Source organism: Colobus angolensis, unplaced genomic scaffold (assembly GCF_000951035.1).
Source record: "Colobus angolensis palliatus isolate OR3802 unplaced genomic scaffold, Cang.pa_1.0 Scaffold81, whole genome shotgun sequence".
NCBI lineage: Eukaryota > Metazoa > Chordata > Mammalia > Primates > Cercopithecidae > Colobus > Colobus angolensis.
Genome location: NW_012121932.1, coordinates 9,768,763 through 9,778,108, shown reverse-complemented (window position 1 = coordinate 9,778,108; position 9,346 = coordinate 9,768,763). Strand labels below are relative to the sequence as shown.

At 41.5% G+C, this 9,346-nt stretch overlaps 1 pseudogene; it reads left to right on the top strand.

Moving 5' to 3' along the window:
- Positions 1-648: 648 nt before the first annotated feature.
- On the top strand, positions 649-8,819 carry LOC105502846 (annotated as a pseudogene).
- The last annotated feature ends 527 nt before the right edge of the window (positions 8,820-9,346 follow it).

The window sequence follows — 9,346 nt, the reverse complement described above, 5'->3', positions numbered from 1 at the left end:
GAAACCATCAGATCTCATAAGACTTATTCACTGTCACAAGAACAGCACAGGAAAGACCTGTTCTGATGATTCGGTTGTCTCCCACTGAATCCCTCCCACAACACATGGGAATTCAAGATGAGATGTGGGTGTGGACACAACCAAACCATTTCCTGTGATATGCTAGTAAATCCTTACTATGAGCTCACAGTTATTAAATGAACAAATCCATAGATGAAGAACAGAAGTGTTAATGAATTTTTAAAGTCTGCTAATTTGTTGAACATTTAGGGCCATTAACAAGTGCATGGATTTTCTTGAGAACATACGATTACCTTGTCTTCTTATTACAGACAGCTGACACCATAGCATGTTGTTTACAAAAGCAAGATTGTAGAAGAGATTATAGGTGCTGGTTTTGACTGGTGATAACTTAGTTAGGGGCTCCTAATAGGACTTAAAATACCCACCAGCCATTTTGTATGTACACTGTAATATACTGGAGTATATTCGAAGAAGCTTTAAATTGATGACCATTTTTCTGAGAGTGCAGCAATTGCAACTTATTTTCTTCCTTCTTAGCAGGACTCTGATATCCAGGTCTGCAGATGCTGCAGGATTTTGCTTAATACAGTTAAGAAGTATTGATTCTTCTGGGCATAGTTGGAGATGAAGGAGCAGTTTCTGGAAGAACTTGCTTTGGAAGAGAAACAGGCCTTTGTGGCAGCAAAGGAAACATTATTAGAGAGGACAGTAGGTATGTGTGTACGTGTGTGTGTGTGCATGTGTTGGGTGTGTGTGTGTTGGTTTAAGTTTCCACATTAGGAAAATGACAGTAAAGTTACACAGTGGGGATAGGCAACCTTTTGAGAAAGGTAGCTATGCTCCAGCCTCAGGACTGAGCCTTTTGCAGAGCCAGTAAAGGCTGTCCTTGGGCTTTGTCACTCTTTTTTACATTGTTTATGCCTGTATTCTGTGAGGAAACTTTATTCCCCTTTCTTCTCTCTCCCTCCAACCTTTTCTTCTATACCCCAACTGTGTTATAGAGCCAAAGGACCTTAGGTTTTGCTTTCTCTTCTCTCCGAAACTTGCTCACTCTTAGTGTGAATTTTGAGTCAGCCAGTGTGTTTCCTCTCCCAGGAATAATTATTTACTGAAGCATTGTCTCTGATGGTCTACTCAGGGCTCCTGTTACGGGTTGAATTGTGTCATCTCAAAATGTATGTTGTAGTCCTAACCTATAACAACTCAGAATGTGACCTTACTTGGAAATAAGATCATTGCAGATACAATTAGTTAGTTATAATAAGGTCATAGTGGGGTAGGGTGCATTCCTAATCCAACATGAATTTGCTTTTATAAAAGGGGAAAATTTTATAAGAAGAAGAACAGCACTATGTCAATATCAAGGTAGAGATTGGTGTGATGCATCTAAAATCCAAGGAATGGCAAAGATTGCAGGCAGACTACCAGAAGCTAGAAGAGAGGCATGGAACAGACTCTTCCTCACAATCCTTAGACAGAATCAGTCCTCCTGACACCTTGATCTTGGACTTTTAGCCTCTAGAACTGTGAGACAATTAAGCTCTGCTGTTCTAAGCTTCCCAGTTTGTGGTGCTTTACTATGGCAGCCCTAGTAAACTAATACAGGTACTATTTTCTTTTAAAACCAAGCCATCTCAGGCAGCAGTGAGGTGGTGGGAGAGTTATCCAGAGAGGAGGGGCAGAGTCCCCATTTGAGAGCAGACCAGGTAGGCTTAGCATATACTTAGATGCAATTTAGAGGCAGGATCCAGCCTGGAGTTTGCTATAGCTCAGCTCCAGCTTGGCTAACACCATTTCACACTTTTCTTTAAACCAGCTGGAGATTCTTCACCTGTCTTTGCCTGTCCCTGAGTGACAGGATGATCAAGGGCCAGAGGATCATTAAATAGTCATTGCTTTTAGCACTATACAATGTTATTTCCTGCATGACCTCTTGAAAGGGCACAGATGGAGGCTGTCTTGTTGATTCCTGGTCTGCAACAGGCAATTTATATTCATAATATTCTTTTCAAAAGCACATACTTTGTGGATCCCAGTGCAAAATAAAAATGTGGGGCTGGATGGGATGGCAAAGTCAGTCTCCCCTTCCTATATGCTGGCTGTTCTATTCTAACCCCTGCCTGGATGTACTTGGTACCTAGACTGAGGTGGATGATACATCCCTCCCCACTGGTCACCCACCAAACATGTAGTGGTGCTGTCAGCCTGGTGCAGGATGGATGCTATCTTGTCCTGTCCCAAGATGCCATGGGGTGAGTGTCTAACGCTGATCCTCTCACTCCTTGGGGTAAAGAATGACAGTAGAATGCAGTCGTGTTCTGTTGATGCAATTTGGTCTCAGGAATGAGGAGGTCAGACTGGGCCAGGACACCAGGGGTTGGGGACTGGACTGCTGAGAGCCTGTCTGAAAAGGCAAGCAGGTAGGGAGGTGGTGGCACGTAGGAGCGTATGTGAGTCAAAGCTCCAAGCCTGCAGCTCCATGGTCTCATTAGACTTCATTTACTAACCACAAATTCAAAGACAAAATTATTAAGAATTTCAAGATGGCAACTGCAGAGCATTGAACTTCAACAGCATGGCCCTTCTGAGGGTGTGTGGCTGCGCAGGTCACTGGCCCATGAAAGTGGTCCTATTATAGAGGCAACATTGTAGAACTACTTAGAAACAAAAATAAATATTATGATGCCATGTGTATCATCATGAGTGCCATAGCTTGAGAATAAATTTTGTGGCCAGAAAAAACAATGAGGAAATTCACGGGTGATCTCTGTCCTTGAAGGTTGATTTCAAGCCTAGATTCATAGAAGGCCTTGTCTTGGAGGACTAGGAAGATCATCTGATACAATTCTCTCCTTGAACAGGTGAAAAGATGAAAACTTGCAAAGAGGCTCAAGGTCACACAGCTAATTATGGTTAGGTCTAGGGTAAGAAACAATGTTATTTTGCTCATAAATTGATGTAAGAAGGGCCTGGGAAAACTTTTAAGGATGATGAATATGTTTATTATCTTGATTATAGAGATTGTTCATGGTGTTTATATTTATTAAAACTTCTCAAATTGTATAATTAAAATATTTGCAGTTTGTTCTTTGCCAATTATACCTCAGTGGAGCTGCTTAAAAATATCGAAGGCAAGAATGAAATAAAAAACTTGATTTAAGAATAAGGTAAGTAGCAGCTGAAGTTTTTCTGGAATATAGGGAAACAGAAGTGAGCAGTTTTTTGGACGAGCAAACTGCCATTAGTAGCATGCATAGGGTTTACAAAGTGCTTTTGTTAACACTGTCTTACAGTTTTAACTGTAAGACAAAGTGCTTTTGTTAATCCTGTCTCCTAAGGTTCTTCAGGGAACTTTAATATTGAGAAATGTCATGGAAATGCAGAGTCACCAACCTCCTGAGGAAAGTAGGAAGCTTGGGAATCCTGGAATCTTGAAGACAGAAGAACCCTTAGGGATTATTCAACTGCTAGAGGAATTCTTAAAATTAACCTCCTTTCTGAAGGGAAGATTGGGGATGTAAAAGATTAACCTTCATTTGACTTCTTTTGATGGGAGGAGTGTTTCTGCCACTTTTATCTGCAGGAACAGGGCTCTCCACCAGCCTGTAGGCTTGGCCTGCCTCCCGTCCACCCTGTGGAGGAGCGCCTGTTTCAGAGGAGGAGGCTGGGCAAGTTCTTTTTCTGACTTTTAACAGGCAGTTATGCTTCAGAATAATTTGGTCTATTATCTTGCTTCAGAGAATACATGACAAAAATGAGTCAGCAGGGAGGCAGGTTAGAGCAGTCTAAAGAAAAACAATAGATGCTATGAAGATGAAAAAGAAACAGTTTAGATTTCCAACATTAGGATGAAGTTCAAGACTCATGCTTCCTCAGAGACTGTGCGCCCTGGGACAGGCTAGGGAGATCCCTGGGCTCTTTGCCCCTCAGTCAGTTTTCTCACTGGGAGGCAGCAAGGCCTCATCTCTTTGAATTCCTGTCATTCATGCTGGAAGTGTTTTCTTTGCTTGAACTGGGATGGGCAGCTCACCAGGAAGTGAGCATTTCAGGAAGAGGAAGGCACTGCAGTTCTTCAGAGAGAGCTTGTGACAGTTGGAGCCCAAGACTGGACTGCGTTCCTCCTCCACATGCTGAGTTTGCATTTAAAGGAGGGAGAGAGCTCTCTTAATTTGTCATAATTTTTCCTGGTTGCCTTGAAACTGGGCTGAGTGTTCCCCAGTGTTGTCATTTTTGTTTCACTGGGTGAACTGCTTTTAGAGAGCCCTGCTCTGAGATGGGGGATGTGTGAGCCCAGAGTCTTCTCTGCAGGACTCAGTTCCTGCTGCCTCTCCTTCAGACCCACCTTGGCTGGCAGGTGGACCACTGGGGAAACACCCCTTGCTCTTGCTGGGAAGGGTGGAGTGGGGTGGGGAGAAGCCAATTCCAGGAGGATGGAGAGCAGTGAGGGCTGTCTTTGCTGCTCACTGTCTGCGTGGCCTGGGTACTTTCTGAGGCTCCAGGAAGGCCTATGGAAGAAGCAGGCCATGCAGAATCTGTCCAAATGTCTTATGGCTCCTGTGGTTAGGTCAGGCTTTTATATCTTGGATTTTTTTTCTTGAAAACACCGTGTGCCTAAAAGAGAAAGTCACACACACACACACACATACACGCGCGTACACACACACACACTCCCCCCAACTTTGGCTGTAAATGGAAAGGACCTACTTCTTTTTCAGTGCTGCTTTTATTTTCATGGTTAATTATTTATTCATAAATCTTGCCTGAGAGATTTTATTTTGGCTCCCAAGTGATAAAAGCTCAAGGTCACAGGGGAAGTGTTTTCAAATGCTAAGTGATCCTCCTCCAACCTAATGTTGTAAAATTTTTATTTCAGGAGGAGCGTTGCTCACAGGAGGGGTGATGACTTAATTTTAGCTCCCAGATGAAATACTGACTTTGCTGCTGATGAGGGATGGAAGACAGCACAGATCAGCGTAATGAGGGCCGTGGCGGAACTGCCTTCACCCTGACTTGGCAACCCATTCATTGTGGGATGACCTTTATAAAATGATGATGATGTCGGGGGAAAGGAGGGAAAGATTCAAGGATGCTAGGCTGCTGGTGATTTCTGCTTCCACTGGCAGCAAACAAAAAAATACATTGAGGAAAGACCTGATTTTTCTTGTGCCATTTGAAAGCTATGCATACTTATGTCCAAAAGGAAGTTTGCTTTCACATCCACTGATAACAATGGCCTTCAAAAATGCGACATTTTTTTCTCATTGTGCCACTGTGAGCTATGGTCACCCAAAAAGGGTGAAAATCACTCATATGAGATAAAGGGTTAATAGCTGAGATTTTAATCCTCTCTAAAAATTAGTTTTAGCTTGTTGACTTCTTAAGGTTTAAATGTTATTTTTTAGTAGTTACACGTGAAATAACATTCAGAAAGCATCCAAAAGTGAGTTCTTTTCCTCCAACACTGTCTTCCTATCCTTCAGTCCCCATCTCCAGAGGCAGCCACCTAAGAAATTTGTTGGTATTCTTCCATAAATAGTCTACATTTATAACACTTGCATATATATAAACCTTTAAAAATTAACTAACAATTGCGTATCAGCAGTTTTGCTTGAGGCTATTTCATACTGGTACAAGTAGGAGCTCTGATGTTTTATGATATGAGAAGCCCTAGCCTTCTGTGGCAGAATTGGGTCTGGAACTGAGTAGTTCTTAATTTCTCTTCTACTCCCTTTCTTCAACCCCCAGTTATTTTCCTTTGCTCCCAAAATACCCAAAGGCAAGAAAGACGTTCTCAATGTAATTTTTGTATTAGTTAGGGTTTTAGCCAGGCTGCTATAACAAATAAACGTCAAGATATAATGGCTTAACTGAGATAGAAGTTTCTCTCTTCCTTGTATCATTGTATAGGAGGAGGTGGTCCAGGGCTGCCAGGTGTCAGTGAAGTCCTCCACTTAGAGCTCCCACCTCAGAGTCCAAGGCAGATGATAATTCTTGTTATTTCACCAGCAACAGGGAAATCAAAGAGAAAGGGTCAGGGAAGTACTTACACATTTCTTTTCAGGGGTACAACTCGTAGGTGGCACACATCATTTTTTCACATTCTGTTGTTCAGGGTTTATGCACATGGCCACATAGGCTGCCAGCTGAAACTCGGGAGTTCTGTTATCAAAGCAGGGAGGGTGGATATTATATGGTCCCAGTTGGGGATGGGATGGTGTCTTGTTCTACATCCTGGCTCCAGGACTAGGGCTGACCCCCAGTGGAAAAGGGAACACTGGAAAAAGCTGAAAGAATCATTTTTTTGATAAGAAACCCTATAAAACTTCAGGTCCAGGTGACATAGTTCAATGCTGCACTGAACTGTGGTGGAAAAGGAGCAACTGTCCACCATCTCTTCCTGGAACACATGGGTATCTACCAATGGAGAAAGGAATTTACATTCTAGCAAGGAGAGACAGACAATAAACACAATTCAGTACATTAGGTAGCATGTTTGATAAGTGCTGTGGAGATAAACCATGAGGAAGGAAAATAGAGAATTGGGTGGTGGGGATTGTTGTGGTTTTGAAAGAACAGCTTGCAAGGGCCTCTCTGAGAAAATGATTTTACGAAAAGGTCTGCAGGATGAGAGTGTGAGCTATGCAGACATCTGCAGGAAGTGCATATTTGGACAAAGGGAAGAGCAAATGCAAAGGCCTGAGAATGAGAACATGCTCAGTCTGTTTGAGTAAGAGAAGAACAAGGAGACCAGTATGGTGGGGGCAGAGTGAGGGGGAGATGAGGAGGTGATGATGAGAGGGAAGGGAAGCCTATAGCATGGGGCCTTGGAGGCCATTGTAAGGATTTTGGCTTTTGTGTGGAGTGAGATGAGAAGGCAATGGAGGATTTTGCAAAGAGGAGACATGATCTGACTTACTTTAAACTGTCTTTCTGGTCTATGTTGAAAAGTGACCCTAGGAAGGCAAAGGATATTTATTTAGGTGAGGAATGATTTGGTTTAGGAGATGTAGTAAGAACATTGCATTCAGGATGTATTTTGAAGGTGGAGCCTACAGTATGATGAAGGATTAGATGTGGAGAGTCAGAGAAATAGAGGGATCAAGACTGACTCTAGGGTTCCTGGCCTGAATAACTGAGGCAATGGAGCTTCCATTTCCTGAGATGCAGAAGGCACAATGGGGAGTGGATTCTGGAGGATGACTAGAAAAAGCTCAGGTTTTTGACATGTTAGGCTTTTCAAATGGGTATTAGACATCCAAGCGATATAATCTGAAACCTTGGGTTTAGCTGTACCTTTAGTCAGATACATTTCTTGAATTTTCTAGGTCTGTGAGCCAATGTAATTTTTTTTTTGTACTAGGGTTTTTGCTTCAACTGCTGCAGGCAAAGTCCTGATTTATTTACTATCTTATCTGTTCGCTGACTGCCTCCTTTTCAGGTGTATACTATGGAAGTTCACTGTGATCATCCATGTCTTTCTTTATTATCTGTCTTAGGTTGTAATCCATGAAAAGGCAAGAGCTAAAACTGTAACCTTTTATAGCTCCTCCTAAGTTTCTCTCTCTCTCTCTCTCCCCCTCTCTCTCCCCCTTCCCACTCCCTCCTTCTGTGTGTGTGTGAGGGAGAGAGAGTGTGTGTGTGTTTTGAGGAAAACCATTAATATATTATTAATGATAATTCAATTTAAAATACATTTATTGAGTGTTGAATAAGACAGTGTCTGCCTTCAGGAGCAAAGAAGACAGATACATTAACATATAGTTATAATGCAATGTGTCATGAACTATAATAGGAGTATGGGAATACAGATCTGAGGAAAATTAAACCTGTTGGTTTCAAACCAAGCTATGGCTTACTTTCCCATCATGGTCTCATTTCCCTGGTGAATTTGATGGATCTGCCAGGAATCTTAACCAGATGTGTGGATGATGCAGCAGTTGTGTTGGGTGTACTGGCTGGACATGACCCCAAGGATTCTACCACAGTACAAGATCCTGTTAAACCATTCATACTTCCCAGTTTGACAGATGTAAACAAATGATGTGTAGGAATTCCAAAAAATATCTTGTACCAGAATTATCAGTGAAGTACAATCTCTTCAATCCAAAGTTGCTGACCTCTTTGAGTCTGTGAGGGCCAAAGTAATTGAAGCATCCCTTCCTCACACCAGTTATTCAGTTGTCTGCTACCATGTATTGCTCACATTGGAAGTGGCATCAAATATAGCAAGATTTGATGGGCTATGATATGGTCACAGATGTGAAATTGATGTGTCCAATGAAGCCAGGTATGCTGCAACCTGACAAGGAGGATTCAATGATGTGGTGAGAGGAAGAATTCTCTCAGGAAACTTTTTCTTGTTTAAAAAAAACTATGAAAATTATTTCATCAAAGCACAGAAGGTGAGATACCTCATTGCTAATGATTTTGTGAATGCTTTTAACTCTGGAGTAGATGTCTTGCTAACTCCCACCACCTTGAGTGAGGCAGTACCATACTTGGAGTTCATCAAAGAAGACAACAGAACAAGAAGTGCCCGGGATGATAGTTTCACACAGGCTCTAAACATGGCAGGATTGCCAGCAGTGAGTATTCCTGTTGCATTCTCAAACCGAGGTTTCCCAGTAGGACTGTAGTTTACTGAATGTGCATTTTGTGACCTGCAGCTTCCTACAGTATCCAAATGATTTGAAAAACAAGTACAGTTTTCTGTTATTAAACTTCAAGAGCTCATGGATGATTGTCCATCAATCCTTGAAAATGAAAAGCTGGTCTCTGTCTCTCTAAAACAGTAGAGAGAAATATATAATGCAAATTAAAATGACTTTTAGAGATTCTTTAAAAAAATTAGAAATTATTGCTTGCATTTTTAACTTGGTGATGGTTATCCTTTTAGACATGGAACCATAAAGATGTAAAATTTACAGAAGGATTAACTTAGTCTGCAAAGCATAGAGGTTAATTCACAGCTAAGATAATACAGAAATTTGTCAAGGACAGAATATGGTAAAACCTGTAAGAAGCAAAGGCAAATTGTCTATTGACTTTGGACTTTATCATCTCTTTTTATTTCCTCCCCCTTTTTATGACATTTAAAATGTAATTAAAATGTTCTGAGAGTGTTTCTAGCATGTATTTTGATCTTGACTTGGGTCTAGCTTAGTAGTCCAAATTTTGAGTGTCGTAGATTAATAAAATATTAGGGCTGGAAGTAATCCCTCTTTTCCTTGCTATGCCTATCACCCTCACTTGATGTCTGCTAACACCTACAGTCTATAAAATTGTCTTCTAAAGTGTACTCATGGATGCTAGTTCTATGGAA